Source organism: Myotis davidii, unplaced genomic scaffold, assembly GCF_000327345.1.
Source record: "Myotis davidii unplaced genomic scaffold, ASM32734v1 scaffold39, whole genome shotgun sequence".
Taxonomy (NCBI): Eukaryota; Metazoa; Chordata; class Mammalia; order Chiroptera; family Vespertilionidae; genus Myotis; species Myotis davidii.
This window is the reverse complement of record NW_006290531.1, coordinates 143,791-162,774: the sequence shown is the minus strand read 5'-3', so window position 1 is coordinate 162,774 and position 18,984 is coordinate 143,791. Positions and strand designations below refer to the sequence as shown.

Sequence of the window (18,984 nt, the reverse complement as noted above, 5' to 3'; positions counted from 1 at the left end):
GCCACAAGATGGCTGGCAGGGGAGGACAGTTGGAGGCAATCAGGCCTGCAGGGGAGGGCAGTTAGGAGTGACCCAGCCCTGCAGAGGAGGGCATTTGTGGGGGACCAGGCCTGCAGGGGAGGGCAGTTACGGGGGAACCCAGGCCTGCAGGGGAGGGCAGTTGGGGGGGACGCAGGCCTGCGGCGGAGGGCAGTTGTGGGGATCCCAGGCCTGCAGCAGAGGGCAGTTGGGGGGACCAGGCCTGCAGGGGAGGGCAGTTAGGGGCAATCGGGCTGGCAGAGGAGGGCAGTTAGGGGTGACCAGGCTGGCAAGGGAGGGCAGTTAGGGGTGACCGGGCCAGCAGTCCTGGATTGTGAGAGGGATGTCCGACTGCCCATGTAGGTCCGATCCCACCGGAACATGTCATCTGAAAATAATGAGAGTTTTAATTTGTTTTCTGGTTTGGATGCATTTTCTTTCTTCTTCTCTGATCATTGTGACTAGAACTTCCAGTCTAGTGTTGAATAAGAGTGGTGAAAACAGACATGTTCCTATTTTTAGGGGAAATGCTTTTATTTTTTGCCCATTGAGTATGATGTTGGCTGTAGGTTTATCATATATGGCCTTTATTATGTTGAGGTATGACCCTTCTATTCCCACTTTGCTAAGAGTTTTTATCAAAAAAAGGGCATTGGATTCCTAGCCAGTTTGGCTCAGTGGATAGAGCATCAGCCTGTGGACTAAAGGGTCCCAGGTTCAATTCTGGTCAAGAGCACGTACCTTGGTTGCAGCCTCCTCCTGGTCTGGGCTTGTGCAGGAGGCAACCATTCCATGTGTTTCTCTCATATCAATGTTTCCCTCTCTCTCTCCCTCCCACTCTCCCTAAAAATCAATGGAAAAATATCCTCATGTGGATTAATCCCCACCCCCCGTTCCCCCCCCCACACACACACAAAAGGGCATTGGATTTTGTCTAATGCTTTTTCTGCATCAATTGATATGCTCATGTGATTTTTGTCTTCCAATTTGTTTATGTGATGTATTACATTTATTGATTTGTTGTTTATTGTACCAGCCTTGCATCCCCGCAATAAATCCCACCTTGTCATGATGTATGATCTTTTAAAGATATTGCTGGATCTGATTTGCTAATATTTTGTTGAGGATTTTAGCATCTATGTTCATCAGGGATATTGGCATGTAATTCTCTTTCTTTATAGTGTCTTTTATCTGGTTTTGGAATTAATTAGGCTAATGCTAGCCTTGTAAGGAGAGCTTGGAAGTGTTCCTTTCTTTTGGAATTTTGGAATAATTTGAGGAGGATATTAGTTCTTCTTTGAATATTTGGTAAAACTCCCCTGTGAAACCTTCTGGACCAGAGCTTTTGTTTGCTGGGAGTGTTTTGATTACTGCTTCTATTTCATGAATAGTTATCAGCATATTCAGGTTTTCTGATAATTCCTGGTGGAGTTTTGGAAGATTATATTTTTCTAGGAATATGTCCATTTCATCCTTGTTAGAATATAGTTGTTCATAGTATTTTTTTTAGGATCCTTTGTATTTCTATGGGGTCAGTTGTTACTTTCCCTCCTTTGTTTCTGATTTTGTTTATTCAGGTCCTCTCTTTGCTTCTTGATGAGTCCTGCTAAACTTCTTTCTCCCTTATTTTCCAGCAGAGTTATGGCTTTACTTCTATAAATCCAATTAAATGGATTTCTATCACACTGACAAAACCCAGAGTTGGAGAAGGTAGGGAGATATACATAGCTGTCCCACAGGGAAGCCTTATTAATCTTTTTAAGTGGCATAAGAAGTGTTGAGAGAGAAATGATAAGTGATCATAATTTTCTTTGCTAGCTGGTGAAGAACAGCATAACTAAGAGAATTTCACAGAGCAAAATGATCAAATCCAAACCTCAAAAATTGCTAAAGGTTCATCAGTCTTATTTATCTTTTCAAAGAATGAGCTCTTGGTTTTATTGATCTTTTGTATTTTTTTTTTGTCTCTATGTCATTTATTTCCCCTCTGATCTTTATTATTTTCCTTCTTCTACTTACTCAGGGCTTTTCTTTTTGTTTTCTTTCTAATTTTTCAAGTTGTAGGGTTAGATAGTTTATTAGAAGTTTTTCTTGTTCTGTGATGTAGGCCTGTTGTGCTATGAACTTCCCCTCTCAGGACTGCTTCCACTGTGTCCCATAAATTTTGGGTTGTTGTGTATTCATTTTTATTTGTTTCCAGGAAATTTTTATTTCTTTCTTGATCTCTTTGATAACCCAGTCATTGTTTAATAACATGCTATTTAGCCTTCATGTGTTTGAATGCTTCTGAGTTTTTTTATTGTAGTTGATTTTAATTTCATGCCATTGTGCTCCAAGAAGATGCTTGATATGATTTCAATCTTCTTGAACTTGTAGACTTAGTTTGTGTGCTAACATATGGTGTATCTTTGAAAATGTCTCATGTGCAATTGAGAAGAATGTATATTTTGTTGCTTTGAGATGAAATGGTCTGTAAATGTCAATTAATTCCATCTCATCTAAAATGTAACACAGACTTTTATTTTTGAGTCTAGCTTCCAAAACTGGAGATTTCAAAGCTGTAAACTTTCTTCCTCCTTCATCAACTTCTTTCTCCCTTATTTTCCAGCAGAGTTATGGCTTTACTTCTATAAATAACACCAAGAACTAGTCTTGCAAAGCCTGGAGGTGTGTTTTTGAGGGAAAGTGGTTGGAAACTTGGCTCTATGAGGGCCAGGATACCATTTTTATCCTCTTTGTGTTTCTTGTAATAGTCCTGGTTTGTGGTAAATACTCAATACATAATTTTCAAAATGAAGAAAAGGTAATATCTTCAGCCTTTTAATAATCAAAGATTTTAAGATATTAAGGATCCAGGTTAGGGTCAATTAAACTTTTGTAAATTTACAGTATCTTGTAGCCCCTTAAAATTAGAAAAGGCTGATTTTTCTCATATATCCAATACTAAAAAATAACTTTAGTAGAGCAAGGAGAATTTTTTTTAAAAAAATATATTTTTATTGATTTTAGAGAGAGGAATGGAAAGGGATAGAGAGATAGAAACATCGATGAGAGAGAAACATCATTGACTGGCTGCCTCCTGTGGGCCCCCTACTGTATATTTAGCCCAGGTATGTGTCATGACCGGGAATCAAACTGTGACATCCTGGTTCATGGGTCGATGTTCATTGAGCCACTCTGTCTGAGCAAGGAGAACTTTTTTGCTAAAATATTTATATACTGATTAAAGCAATTAAATGGATTTCTATCACACTGACAAAACCCAGAGTTGGAGAAGGTAGGGAGATATATACATAGCTGTCCCACAAGGAAGCCTTAATCTTTTTAAGTGGCATAAGAAGAGTTGAGAGAGAAATTATAAGTGATCATAATTTTCTTTGCTATCTGGTGAAGAACAGCAGTTCTGTATAACTCAGAGAATTTCACTGAGCAAAAATGATCAAATCCAAACCTCAGAAATATACTGTGCAAAGTGCTCTACATGCCTATATTTTCTTTGGTTCCTGTCTTCTGTTGTTATCTAAGTAATGAGAATTTCATCTGACTTCTTCCATTTCACCCTTTGTTCTAATGATCTGATTTAGTTCTCTCTCTGAGCAGTGAGCCAACTTCAGAAATAGGGTGGTGGCTAAGAAGTAGACTTCACAGGCTGGGGTAACTTCTCTCTCGTTCTTCCTCTCACTGGCTTGGGGACCACAGGCAGGTTATCATTTGCATACTGCAGTTCTTCTTCTACAATGGAAGTGAACCCAGGCTCTCCTCCTGGAACTTCGGTGAGGATTAAATGAAGGAAAGCAGGTAAAATACAATGTGTCTTCTATAACAAGTGCTCAGATGTTATTGTCTGTCAGTTTGTGCTACAATAACAAATTGCCGCAGACTGAATGGTTTTCTCACAGTTCTGGAGGTTGAAGTCTGAGATCGAGATGCCACCCTATCGTGGGTTCTTTGTGAGCCTCTATTTCTGATTTATAGATGGCTGTCTTCTCATTGTTTCCTCACTTGGCAGGGAGGGAGCGAGAGAACATTTCTCTGGTGTTTCTTCTCATAAAACCACTAATCCCATTCAAGAGAGCTCCACCTTCATGACCTAATCTCCTCTCAAAGGCCCCACTTCTTAACACCATCCCATGGGTGTTAGGATTTCAACATACGAATTTTTGGGAACACGCAAACATTCAGTCCTAATAGTTGCTATTAATCTTTCTACTACTATTATTTAACTTTCTCAGCTAATAGAAGGAAAAATGGAAGCTTTACTCTAATCATACCATCACTCTCTATTTCTTTTCTGGTGTCCCCATATCTGGGCAGTGAGTGCCAGAATGGAAATTTTCTCAGATTCTTCATGTACTTTATTTTGGCTTCACTCTTATTTTATTTTATTTTTTTAAGAATTTATTTATTTATTTATTGTTGACAGTATTAGCGATGTCTCCCATTTCCCAACCCCCTACCCTTTGCTACCTAGCCCCCACCCTACCCCAGGCCTTCCCCACACTATTGTCTATTTCTGTGAGTTATGCATATATACATATATGTTCTTTGGTTAATCTCTTCCCATCCCCTCCACCGCCCTCCCCACTGAGATGTGTCATTATGTTCCGTATATCCATTGGCTTTACTCTCAATGGAAGGGATGCCCACCAGAAAGAAGTTTCTTCATTTTTTTTATAATGTGCTAGATGCCAACCCTTTGTTTTGCTTTATATAACAGGAGGTAAGACAATTATACATTGGGCAGTTGGAGATATTTCTTAAAATGTTTTGGCTTTTGCTGGGTTTTGCTCATTTTTAGGTTGATGTGTCAGTGAGCTTCATCTATCTGCTGCAGCTCACATTCATGCATGCACATTGCACTCATACATTGGCAAACACACTCTGATTTGTAAACATGCTTTAGACTAAACAATTCCCTGTTTTACAATTATCTTAGTTATCTTGGCCATGGTTAACTGGTTATTATCAAAACATACCTGTAGGCCATGATCGGTAGAACTTGGGAAATACCAATCCTAGCTGAGAGGTCAAAGAGGAAATTGGCCTTGACCCATTTAGGCAAGGTGAAAAATAGCCAGTTCTTTGGCTCTGTGTTCTTTTTCAAGACAGAAAGTAAAGTAGCAGCAATTAAAAGGACTCACAAGATTTCACAAAGTATGTTTACATACTAAGGCTTAGGAAAGACAAGCATACAATATAGCAAGAGAAAGAGAACACAGGCGAACATCAGGGAATCCAGAACATTCCAGGTTCTTTGTCATTTGCACAGAATGTTTTTGTTTTTGGTTTTTGGATAATGGACCTTCAACATACATGTGAGATAGCATGGCCTAGGCCAGTTATGGTGAACCTTTTGAACTCGGCGTGTCAGCATTTTGAAAAACCCTAACTTAACTCTGGTGCCGTGTCACATATAGAAATTTTTTGATATTTGCAACCATAGTAAAACAAAGATATACATTTTTGATATTTATTTTATATATTTGCATGCCATTTAACAAAGAAAAATCAACCAAAAAAATGAGTTTGCATGTCACCTCTGACACACGTGTCATAGGTTCGCCATCACTGGCCTACGCAAATAGATCAGTAGAACAGATTAGAAAGTCCAGAAAGAGACCAATACACATATATAGTCATTTGATTTTGACAAAAGAGCAAAAGCAATTTGGTGGAGAAAGGATTGTCTTTTCAACAAATGGTGCTGGAACAATTGAATATTTGCATGTTAAATGAACTTCAATCCATGCCTCATATACGTACAAAAATGAACACAAAATGGATCAGACATAGACTTAAATGTGAAACCTAAAACCATAAAGCTTCTAGAATAAATGTAGGACAAACTCTTTGTGACAAGAATCTGCATTTTAACAAAATCCCCAGGTTATTCTTAGACACATTACAGTTTGAAAAGAACTGCCCTGTAAGGTCGTGTGGAAGGATGAATGCTAGTTATGCAGGCCATAAAGGGCAGTGGGCGAGAAGGATGCTTCAGCAGAGGGTTAGCACACGCTGAGGCATGAAGGCATGATGAGCGAGGGCAGTTGTTCCATTGAACAGTTCATGCAGGAGTTTTCACCAATGTACAGTTAAATAAAAAGACAATATAATGAGCTTTTATATCTAAAATTTACCAAGTTTTAGAATTCTAAGATCATATCTTTCTTAACTTTGTAAAATGAAAATGCTAGCAAATTACAGATTTTGTTTTTGTTTGAAGTGTTTTTTGTTTTTTTCTTGGCAGCATAAAAAGTTGACAATCCTGTTTAATACTTTTAGTTTCTGTTTGTTTTTTTCTGACCTATGAAATCCAACAAAAAGTATGCCTGTTGACTGAGTTAGAGAACTATGACTAGTTTGGATAGAGCATTGGGCAGCTGGGGTGGGTGGGGCCAGAGAAGCAAACAGAGGTCAGATCCTGGGGAAGCTCATAGGCCATAGAATTGGACTTGATCCCCAAATGGTTGAAGATTGTGACGTAATTGGATTTGCATTTTAGAATGATGGCTTCTCAGTGCCTGGGTGCGGGGTCAAAGAAGGGGAAAAGGAGACAGGAGACCAGCCAAGAAGCTCTGTGGATATCAGCGAGAGTGCGACTAAGGCAACATGGACAGCGGACAGAGGGTAACTTAAGTTACATTAGGAGGTAGAATTGACAGGAATTAGGAACCTATTGGATGGAAGAGATACCTTTACATTACTTAATTATTCTCTGACTATATTTTGGTGAATTTTGTATGCCCAAGTAAGTGCAATCAGCACAATCTCAGAATTCTTAAATGGATTAATATAAATGACTATTGAGTAGAGTCATTGAACATCTATGCAGTGTAGTCCCTCAAAGACAAAGAGAAACTCATTAAAATGAGATTAGAGAGCTAATCTATCTTCATACTTAAATACCCATTCATGAAAAGCTATGATGTGTGAGTCAGAAAATGCTGATTGAATTCATTTTATTACATGTATAATTCCTTGGCGAATGCTGTCTAGTGGAAATATTGGGTACTTCTAAAATTTCAGACTTATTTTTGCAGGGATTAATTCAATACTGCTGCATATTATATAGAGCAATAATTTACATATCATGCTTGCTTTACAAAATAGCTTTTGGTAGAGGACCTATGTGATATGTCAGCCTTAGTTCAAGATTCTTATAAATTTAAGAACTTTTTTGTAAGTACCCTGAAAGGAATATGAGAAAATAATTTAGTTTTGGCCATTACTTTTACCTGAAATTCCCCACAAAAACATAAATGAGTATTGACTAATAAACAGAACGTTTCGTTTCTCTGGCTTCTCTGTGAATTGAATGAGTTTACACGTAAGCTTTTCTGTTGGCATGGCTTAAGTCAAGCATGCTTTCCAAGGGAGGTCAAGACAGTGAATTATTTTTGGTAATAGACTTTTCTTCAACCAACATATAAAGAATTTTTGCTATTGTAGGTTCATTTGCACTTTGTTGCACCATGATACATCAAGGCAATTCTATGGAAGCTTATGGGGGATATTCAATATGGAAAGGAAGTCCATGTGATTTTGATTTATGGGATTTATTAACATTCATGAGTATGTATTATGTATCTCAAGAACCCACAGGAAGAATGGTTGATTATAGGAGGAGAGGATATTTGTATACAGTGGGTTTTTAAAAGATGATGAGATTTTTCAATCATTTATGCCATTTAGTGTTTTCCAGTAGTAAAGGGAATTTAATCTCCTAATGAAATACATTTAAGCACTACAGAAAATAGACATTTTCATCTACTGTGCTAATCTAACTTCAAAGCAGTCCATGTGCTGTTGTCTCTTTTATCATTGAGATATGCTGTGTAATTTATATATTCAGAATATTTAGCATGAGAACTTAAAAACTTTTTCTAGCTGGATATTCTGATACTTTGTACCAATTTCTTTTGGGCATATGTGCTAGATAATTTGCCTCAGCTATACCTTTTAACACATAACTTTTTAAAGGTTGTTCATTCATTTCAGAGGCCCAGAAATTGTCTGTCTATTCTCTAGAAATAAAGAGTGTCTCATCTATGAACTATTTATTAATACCAACAGAGGATATTAAACCAATTCAGATTGCTAAGTGGATGACAAAAGTGTTTAGTACTTTTGTGAATTAATATCCACTACTATTTCTCTATTCATAAACTGTACTCTCAAAGGAGGCTATGTCTTTCTGTGACATACAATTATATATAGTTATTGGTATGAGACAAGACCTCAAGAGTACAAAAAATTATAATGGGCAATTTCAGACATAAATAACACACAAAAATAACGATGCTTGCATCACCCATCTTCAAAAATCAACCTTTTGCCAATCTTATTTCAAATATCTTCCCACCTCAATTTTGGTTGGGAGGAGTACTGGGATTTACTTTAAATGAATTTTAGTTTACTATATTATTTCACGTGTTAATACTACAGAAAATATCTATAAACGATAACTTGTTCTGCATTCCATAATGCCATTGTCACACAGAACTAAATTAACAATAATTTTCATAATATTATCATCATCATAGTCTGATCAGTTCATCTGGGAGAGGAAATGATAACTTGACTTGATCTGGGATAATTTCCTTGTCATTCATTGCCTTCATTTCAACTTTAAGACCTCCTTGAAGTTGAGCTCCTCTGGAAGACTGGTTTTACTTTTGCTTCTAACTGGTTACCTGAGGACATTGTAAGTATAGGTAAGACCAACTAAAATTAATTCTCCACATGAGGCTTTTCAGATGACACAAGTAGATCAAATACATACTTATTTTTTTCAGCTGGTGGAGACAATTTAATTAAAAAAAAATTTACCCCTTTTTATCCAGACAAGTTTCCATGCAGTTCCATTTCTGCTTGCGAGGATTTATTTCTTATAAACTCTTATACTAAGGATGTAGTCTTTGGGATCCCAGTTTAAATAGATTATTTTATTAGATTCCTTATGTTGGCTCTAGGCCTTTCACCCTATATCCCATGCCCTCTGCAGTATTTAAAATGGATACTGAAGCCCTAGCGGGTTTGCTCAGTGGTTAGATTGTCCGCGCAAAGGGTCCTGGGGTTTGATTCCGGTCAAAGGCATGTACCTTGGTTGCAGGCTCCACGGCAACCAGTCAATGTGATTCTCTGACATCGATGTTTTTCTCTTGGTGTCTCTTCCCCTTCCTTCCATTATCTCTCTCTCAAAAAAAAAAAAAATCAATGGAAAAAATATCCTTGGGTGAAGAGAAATAAAAACAAAAACAGAAAATAAAACAAAAAAATCCCCCATAAAATGGATATTCAAGAACTCTGGGGTCTTGTTTCTTCTTAAAAACATCTAGGATTTGGTTCTTCCTCATTATTCTCCTGCCACTACTGCATTCTAACATGCTGATCACTATAGTAGACTCTCAATTGGTATTTCAGCCTTTAATTTTTCTCCTGTCTAATCCATGTTGCTCATTACTACCAAAATAGTCTTTTGAAAACATCCCCTTTCATTATGTAACCCTACCCACTTACACATGATTCAGAAGTTCTCCTTTGCTCCTTTTTTCATAGGATATCAATTCTAATTCCTCCATACTCTTAAGTTCAAGTTGGATTTGAATGCTGGCTGAGTATCCTGCTGCCTTACCCTGCAACACGCTGCAGTGGACAAGTGAATTCCTTTTACACATTCTCAGGGTCAGTCTGTTGACAGCTGTCTTCTAATTGCTGCATCTTTGGCAACTCTATGAAGATTGAGTTTTAGAGAGAGAGTCCTTTTTCCTTTCCTTTTAAAATTAAAAAAATATATTTTTATTGTTTTTAAATTGATATAACATAAAATTTACCATTTTAACCATTTTTAAGTGTACAATTCAGTGACATTAAATATTTTCACAGTGTTGTGCACCACCACCACTTTCCCAAACATAAACTCCATACCCATTAAACATTAATTCCCTATTCTCCCCTCCCTGCAGCTCTTTTGTGTTTTTAAGGTGTGAAATTCTTGGTCATTTTGCTACTTTTAACTACCCTGGAAAAAAGCAGTTCATCAATCTACAGATTGAGAACAGTGGCAGCCAGGGGCATTCTCTGACTAACTGCTCTTTCAGACTGCTATTTCATTAAGTCCCTGGTGAGCATTATCACTGCTGTAGCAGTCCTTAGGAATAGAGTGGGAAGTAGGCTGATACAGATCGTGCCTTCCCACTGCATACAGAGCCAAGCACTATATTTAAATCTATATTGTTCTTTTAATGATTCCATCCATATTCCTCCTAATGGGTAATATTGATGAACATTCTCATGTTGTTGAAGTGCTCAGACTGACAGTTCAAGGCTTGTACTCACATTTCTCTTTCCTGTGAGGGACTCTGGCTGAGGAACAGATGGCATTGCTGATGGTAATAACCAGGAACCATCCATCCAGCCTCACTGATCTTCTGGTGCATTCCTAGTGCTTCCCTACGGGTTATTCTTTATCATTGTACTAGGAATGTGTTCATTTTTCTCTTCTCTTTTATTTCCCATTCCTTTTTTTTTTCTTTTTATGTATTTTTATGACCTCTTCAAGCAACTCCTCTATGCTAAGTACCATATGTATTCAAAATAAAAATATTGTAGGTATTAAAGATAGAAATATTCAGGATAAAATTTTAAAAGTCTTCAAGGAATTTATCAACTCATGAGGAGATGGACTTGCTAATTGGCATTGACAGCTAATATGACTGTCCTTATATATGCAAGATACAATATGATCCTGGAGTTTAATTTGCCTGAGGAACCCTGAGGCTTGTAAGGAAATTATGCTAATATGGGAGAGTAGATATGCAGGCAATGCTGGTAAGAGGGTGGGAGCCTGGGAACTCTAAAACCACAACTGTGCAAGGACAGGAAGCTGTGATTAAATGGCCACTAAGAATTAAATCACCAAGAAAACAAAATCTTCAAAACAAGTCTCCAGCGCGAGGAAACTACTTGCAGACACAGAATAGTGCTTTTTAGTAATAAAACTTACCAGAGTAAGGCCTTGTGGTGGCTTCTTTTTCTCAAGACTTTTACTAATGACTGATAAAGACAGCAATTCCATGTATTTTGTGTGTGTTTATAATTTCTCACCTAGCATATGGGTCCATTTAACTTCATTTTAAGACTTCATTTTATAGTTTTAAAAACAATGAAGATATTGCCTCTTGGTTGTGATTTTTTAAAATTCTAAATGACAAAGGTTTTCACACCTTTGATTTGAGAGAGGTGACCCTGCTGGTTAAAATGCCAAGGGGAGAGCTGTAATTATTACACCTGGCAGAACCACATGCCTACAAATGACCAGAAGTTGTTACTATTGGTTGTTACTATTTTTAAAGGAGGAATGTCGTTAAAAACTCAAGGTTTTGAAATATAAAACAGCCACATATCTTCTTCAGCTTCTGATTGCTAGGTTGCTACAGTTATGAGAAAAAAAATCCAGGTGTATGTGATTCTGCGAAGTTGTTTAGGTCTGGTATAGTGGGGTTATTAATGCTTGGAACTGAGCTACTTGGCAGACTGGTATAGAAGCTGGATAGCATCCAGCTTGGGCCTTAAACCCTGGGTGCTTCATTCACTCCACACAGCAGCAGCCTCCTTCTATCCATGGAAACACTCTCAATACAGAGATACATAGTGTTTTGTAGGAGATAAGATTAGTTTACGACATGCGATCTGAGTGCGCATAATGAGAATCTGGCCGGCAGTTTGTTTTTATACAAATTATCATAGAGAAATAGGCCTTTTCACAACATCTTTAATCTCTCAGGTATGTTTTCCAAGAATTTCTGCAACATTCTCTGCAATAGAGGCATTTCCCTCTTTAAACAAGTAACTGAAAACTACAAAAGGACATTGACTGACAGACATCCCTTTGCTCAAAGTTTTCCTATGTTTGCAGATCCCTAGAGACTGCCTTCTGTTTGTATTGAGGTTGAAATGTGTGATCTATTTGAAAAGTATTCCCTGAAAATAGAGGGTCTTCAGAACACAGTAGGGTTTACTCTTCACCCCCCACCCCCTTACTTCAGTGATGGCAAAAATAACAATTGTCCCCTGGGAAATGAATCTCATTGCTATGGTAACTAATGAAGGTTGCATCATTCTAGCACACATTTTTTAAAGCCTAGATTTCAACATGGGTAGACGCCTGTCTTATTTTATTCGGTAACTTAGCAACCTATGGTATACTGTTTGTCACCACCCCCAATTTTTTCTCTCAGAAAAGTGACCTATATAGTTTTGTGTGTGTGTGTGTGTGTTTTGTTTTTTTAAAAATTGTAGAAACGACTGTGGACTGAAGGGTCCCAGGTTTGATTCCAGTCAAGGGCACATGCCTGGGTTGTGGGCTCAATCCCCAGTAGGGGGGTGTGCAGGAGGCAGCTGATCAATGATTCTCTCTCATCATTGATGTTTTTATCTCTCTCCCTCTCTCCTTCCTCTCTGAAATCAATAAAAAAATTTTTTTAAAAAAGTGTAGCTATTTTTTGTGTGAATTTGGTTCATTTCTTAGGTATGTTTATAATGACCTTATTTTCTGGCCCCCAAATTAGGACACATGGTATGCCTGAGAAGTAAAGGATTTTTCTTCCGCTTCATTGGTGTCTCACATTAAGGTCTTCACAGGGCTTTTTTGTTCTGCACCTCTTAATTGTTGTTATTCAGGGGTTTGTCTTTGGCCCTCTTTTTCTAATTCATGTATTAGTATTTATTAATTATTGTATTATTTTCTTTTTTATTTTTTTAAATTTTTAATAATTTATTAGGGTGATGTTGCTTGATATGATTTCAATCTTCTTAAATTTATTGAGACTTGTTTTGTGTCCTAATATGTGGTCTATCCTAGAAAATGTTCTATGGGCACTTGGAAAGAATGTATATTCTGCTGCTTTGGGGTGAAATACTCTGAAGATATCAATTAAATCCATCTGATCTAATGTGTCAATTAAGGCTGCTGTTTCCTTGTTGACTTTCTGTCTGGAAGATCTATCCATTGATGTCAGTGGGGTGTTGAAATTCCCTACTATGACTGTATTACTATCAGTCTCTTTCTTTATGCCCATCAAGATTTGCTTTACATATTTAGGTGCTCCTATGTTGGGTGTGTAAATGTTTACAAGGGTTATATCCTCTTGTTGGATTTCTCTTTTTATCATTATGTAGTGTTCTTCTTTATCTCTTACTATAATCTTTGTTTTGAAGTCTATTTTGTCTAATATGTATCCTCTTTCTTCTAGGCCTCATCCTTTTTCGTCTGGTTTACTACCTACATCATTATCCTGGTTACTTCAGGGTAATGAGGCTTATTCCAGGTGTAAGGGCAGAAAAAATAATTTTCCTCCCACATTTCTAACTTCTGCTGGACTAATAATCAAATTAACAGGAGAAAATGACCAAATTTATTATGTATATACATAAGAATTAGAGAAATGAATGCACATTGGTCAGTTGAGCCTTATATGCCCTTCTGGACAAAGGAGAGGGAAGTAGGGGTCTCAAACTTCAAAAGGAAAGTAGGCAATTCACAGGTTGATGAGAAAGAGCACAGATGGAAATCAAACAAGCTTGCTTGAATCCTTCCTGTCTGCCACAGTTAATTCACAGATGCTGAGGGGAATGTGCTGAAGTTTCCTTCCTGAAGCAGGTTTATATGAATTCCTTGAGGCAGGTCAAGGGGGAGAGTCAAAGGTTCTTTCTGAGTCTTTTGTTTCTGAAAAATAACCCGCTTAAAATATTCAGTATCTCAAAAGGCGTATTTTGGGGTGACAAACTCTAGTCCCCTTCACAGGCTTCTCCCAAACAAACAAAATTACATTTTTGTGACTGGCTGCTTATCCTCCAGCAGCTCCCCATTGTCCTCAAAGTAAAATCCAGACTCCTCAGCAGGGCACAGAAAGCCCTAAGTGGCCTAGGTGGCCCCCTGCATGCTGCTTTGTCCAGCTTGATTCTCATTGTTACCACCTTGCCCCCTCCCTGCTTGCTCTTTACTCCCTGTGCTCATGTGCTGCTCCCTCTGATAGAAACATGCTACCTCTCCTTCTCCCCCTTCTTCTGGTAAGTGCCTCCTTATCCTGTACTTCCGACACCATCACCTCTGGGAAGCTTTCTCTAACATTTCCTAGCCCAGGCCATGTAGGCTCCTGGGCTGAGGGCTGCCTGGAAGGGAGATATACCCATTCTAGTTAAGATTATAGCTTAGAAAGGCACTGGATTCAGTTACTTAGAGGGAGTTGGGGTGGAATGGGAAATAGCATGGTAATATCACTCCCTTTCTTATTTCTTTAGGGATGAAATAGATGCTGGAGCTGTAGAATAAAGATTGTATAGTTCCTTCCCATTATCCTACCCAGCACGGTACAAAGATATTTTGGTGTCAGCCCAGTTTCTTTGCTGCCATGTCTGCACAAGGCCCTGTGCAGATGTAATTAGAGAACTTCTTGTTGTTGGTGGACAGATGGGAGGTGAGTGACTGAAGAGAGGGATTTTTTTAAAAAAATATAATACTGTTGAAAGTATTACATATGTTCCATTTTTCCCCCCATTTGACCCCTTCTAGCCTGCCCTAGGCTTTCACTGCCCTATTGTCTGTGCCCACGAGTTATGCATATATTCATACGAGTTCTTTGGTTGATCTCTTCCCACCACCCACCCACCCCCGCCTTCCCTCTGAGATTCGACAGTCTGTTCCATGCTTCTATGTCTCTGGATCTATTTTGCTCATCAGTTTATTTTGTTCATTAGATTCCACAGAAGAGTGAGATCATGTGATACTTGTCTTTCTCTGACTGGCTTATTTCGCTTAGCATAATACTCTCCAGGGACCTCCATGCTGCCTAGAGAGGGATTTTTGACTGATTCTTTTGATCTGTCACAAACAGTGAGCACCACTTTTGGACATGGTGAGGGGCTTGTCCCTGGGTAGATGCCAAGTATGATAAAATGTGATTCCTTCTCTGATTTTATTTAGAGCTCAGTGAAAGAGCAAACCAGCTCTGATCATAGTGGAGATTTGATAAATGCTATAATTTATCCATTTTTACCTTGAAAAAAAGGGAAAATTTTTTAGGTTTAAGGAATAATATTTAAGGCTAATATTTAAAAGTAATTTTTTTTACCTGTTGAAATGTAGTCAACTGGGCACAACACAATAAGATTATGCTGTTTTCAAAATAGCCCAGCCACTGAACTGACAGGCCTTTTGGGGCTTACCTTGCCTTCCTGATTTTGAGCTGAGCATTGCTTCTCTTTCCCAACGCTCCCAGTGTTTGTTTCTGCGTAGTGTTGAGAGCTTGAGGGAGAGGATGAGGCAGGGAGAAGAAAACAGGACCCCACAAGGTGGGCAGTGCATTGTATGTGGTCCTGTCAGGCTTTGTGTGGGGTAAATGCAGTTGCCCTGCCTTTCAGTATTGGTCATGCATTTTTCTTCTTAATACACTGACCTCTACTGGCTTAACTATGACTCTTAATCACAGCTGTGTTTTTTCTGAAATTTCTTTTAAGGAAGAAGATTTTCACTCATTATTAAAAGCTTTTTAAATATGATTTTAAGAAAAAATAATATAGGCTTTGTATAGTGGAATTTACATTTATCTAGGTAATTCCAGCCATCCCAATTGCATATTTGACCTCTTGGATGCAATACCTTTTTTAAAAAAAATTGCTATTATACATCTACAGTTAAGGGAACAGATACTTTTCTTTAAATTTTTATAGGTTGTAAAATTTATCAATTGTTCTAATATTGTTCTAATGTTGGTGTAAGGAAGGTAGTATACTTATTTATTTATTTTTATTTTTTAAAGAGATTTTCTTTTTTATATTTTGGTGAGAGAGAGAGAGAGAGAGAGAGAGAGAGAAACATTAATCAGTTGCCTCCCATACATACCCCAGCCAGATTTTAAACCCACAACTTGGGTATGTGCCCTGACTGGGAATTGAACCACCCACCTCTTGGTGTGTGGGACTATACTCCGACCAACAGAGCTATGCTGGCCAGGAAAGAAGAGCACTGAATTTAAAATGTAACTAGTGAGCATCACTAGTTAGGGCAAATTGCTTAAGTTCTCTGGGCCTTAGATTTTCACTTCTAAAGGATAATTTCTGCTTCATAGGGCTATTTTAAGAATAAAATGTACAGGCAAAGTGTTTTGGGGCTATTTCTATAGAAAAATTTTAGTATTATTAAAATTTAAAAATTAATATTATCCTGCCACTCTTTGACTTATATAACTATTTTTAAAAAATCTTAAAGCAGCACTGGCCAGGTGACTGAGTTGGTTGGAGTGTTCTCCTGTGTACACAAAAAGGTGAGGAGTTCGATTCCTGATCAGGGCACATACCTAGATTCTGGGTTTGATCCCCGGAAGGGGGGCATACAGAGGCAACTGAATTTTCTCTCTATATATTAAGAACAAGAAAGAAAGAAAAAATCAATGGAAACATCTTTAAGTGAGTATTAAGAAAAAAAATTAAAACAAACCTGCACTAGTTATATTTATGCGTACTTTCTTTTTTAATAATATGGAATGCTTTACAAATTTGTGTGTCATCCTTGAGCACGGGCCGTGCTAATATTCTTTATATTGTTTCAATTTTAGTATATGTGCTGTGGAAGCAAGCACGAGGCGTACTTTCTTTACTGGGATTTTTAGAAACACTAATGTGTATTTTAGTATATTTATATACACTAATATATAGGGTGTCCCAAAAAATGTATACACACTGTATAGCTCAATTGATGTTTCTTTCTTTTCAGGTTTAAACCATTGGAATTAATTATTTGAAGTTTGTATACATTTTGGGGATACTCTATAGATAAGACATATATTCATATGTACAGTTATAAATTTATGATATTGAGATATATATATATAAATATCATAAATTTGTAACTGTAGATCATTTGAATGGCAATTACATGTGGAGCTATGTGCACATAGGTTGTTATACTACTGTAATGTTAGTTGAATCAATGCTCATCTTTCAGATGCAGAAATTATAAGGTGATATGTATCATATATCATGCATGTCAGGTACATTATGTATATCACACGTCTCATATATATATATACATATACATATATATATATATATGATTTTTTACAGAGAGGAAGGGAGAGGGATAGAGAATTAGAAACATTGACCAACTACCTCCTGCACACCTCCTACTGGGGCTCAAACTACATATACATATATATATATATATCTCACCTTGTAATTTAACTGCTGTAAAGGAGGAAGAAGAGAATGGGTTTGATGTAAGCAACCAGCAGTCTCTGCTACCTTGGACTAACTCCTATTTTTATTCATCCAACAAATATTTTTCATATATTTTCCATATTCCATACACTCTGCCAGGCTCTGGGTAGACAATCTTTATCCTCATACTTATTTTCTAGTGGAAGAATCAGATAATAATTACGTTTATGTGCATGTAGATCACATAACAGATTGTGGCCAGTGTAATGAAGGAAATAAATGAAATAGGTAATGCCATCCCTCCAGAGTCATTGCTTCCTGACCCTTATGCCCTTCTTCTACCTTCCCTACATGACCCTACATAGATATATAATAGCTCACAGCTTTTATCTCTAATTGCTTTAATGATATGTCTACTTATCTGTGCACATAGAACTCCTGCACAATGCCTCAGCACATGTTAATGAAATGCATAAAGGAATGGATAAATAATATTCAGGACACCTTTATAGATTGAGTGTAAAATCCCTTATATCAAGGATTAAAGTGTTCAATATGTTGACAAAGCAGGAAAGGTATTGGAACTTGAATTTTCCCATGCTATGGTTGATTAATTCATTTTTAAATAATAGTGATGATAATATTTGTTGGCAATTATTGAATGCTTGCTATGTGCCAAGCACTCTGTCAAGAACTTTACATTTAATCTTCACAACTACTTCACATAATAGGTTGTAATTATAATTTTCATTAATTAGGAACTCAGTCAAAGACACCTCCAACATAAATGTTAAAGAGTGAACTAATGACTCTCACCCATAATCTAGTCATTTTCCAGGATCTCTCATCTCAGTGAATGGCAGCATCATCCGTGTAGTTGGAAAAACCCAAAACCTAAGGAAAGACACTGCTTTCCTTCATCTTCTCTATCAGTTAATATTTATTCAGATCCTGGTAACAAAATCCACCTAACAGTGGCTTAAGGTAAAAAGAGATAAAATCATCTCAGAAACAAGTCTAAAGTTAGTCTAAAGGTTGTTTGATCAGTGTTGTAAATTGAGGCCTGGTTCTTTTTGGCTTTCATCTCTGCCATCTTCAGTACATTGGCTTTTGTCAAGCTTGTTGTCACATGATTGAAAATGATTTCCTCAACTTTAGGCAAAGTCTTTATTGATTCTTTTTTTAAAAAAAATTTATTGTGCTGAAATTTATAACAACATACAATTAAACACTTTAAAGTGATAATTCATCTTGATGTTTACCTCATGCATTCATAGTGTTGTGCAACCAACAGCTCTCTAGTTTAAAAACTTTTCATTACCCCCAGAAGAACACTCCATTACCCATTAAGTAATCACTCCCCATTCACCCCACCTTCATCCCTTGGCAACCTCTAAACTGCTCTCTGTACCTATGGATTTCTCAATTCAGGATGTTTCATATTAAAGAAATCATCCAATATGATTTTTAAAAAATCTGGCTTCTTTTATTTAGCATAATGTTTTTGAGATTCATCGAAATTTAACATATATAAGAACTTCATTCTTTTGAATGGTTATTTTATATATCCTATCTAATAAAAGAGAAACATGGTAATTAGCTGTACCTCCGCTACCCTTCCCATTGGTTAATCAGGGTGATATGCAAATTAACTGCCAGCCAAGATGGCGGCCGGCAGCCAGGCAGCTTGAAGCGAACATGAGGCTTGCTTGCTTCAGTGACGGAGGACTCCAACGTTCCCCGCCTGCCGCT

General features: G+C 37.3%; 1 protein-coding gene and 1 long non-coding RNA gene across 2 annotated transcripts in view; both read left to right on the top strand.

Annotated features, from left to right (window-relative positions):
• Nucleotides 1-14,796, top strand: part of LOC107183051 — a 20,798-nt gene extending 6,002 nt beyond the window's left edge. The window contains exons 2-3 of the long non-coding RNA XR_001513828.1: nt 14,259-14,263; nt 14,785-14,796. This is a non-coding gene — a long non-coding RNA (uncharacterized LOC107183051). The remainder of the gene's footprint in view (nt 1-14,258; nt 14,264-14,784) is intronic.
• The window catches only part of WDFY2 (WD repeat and FYVE domain containing 2), a 200,560-nt gene that overhangs the window by 51,844 nt on the left and 129,732 nt on the right, over nt 1-18,984 (top strand). The window lies entirely within an intron of this gene.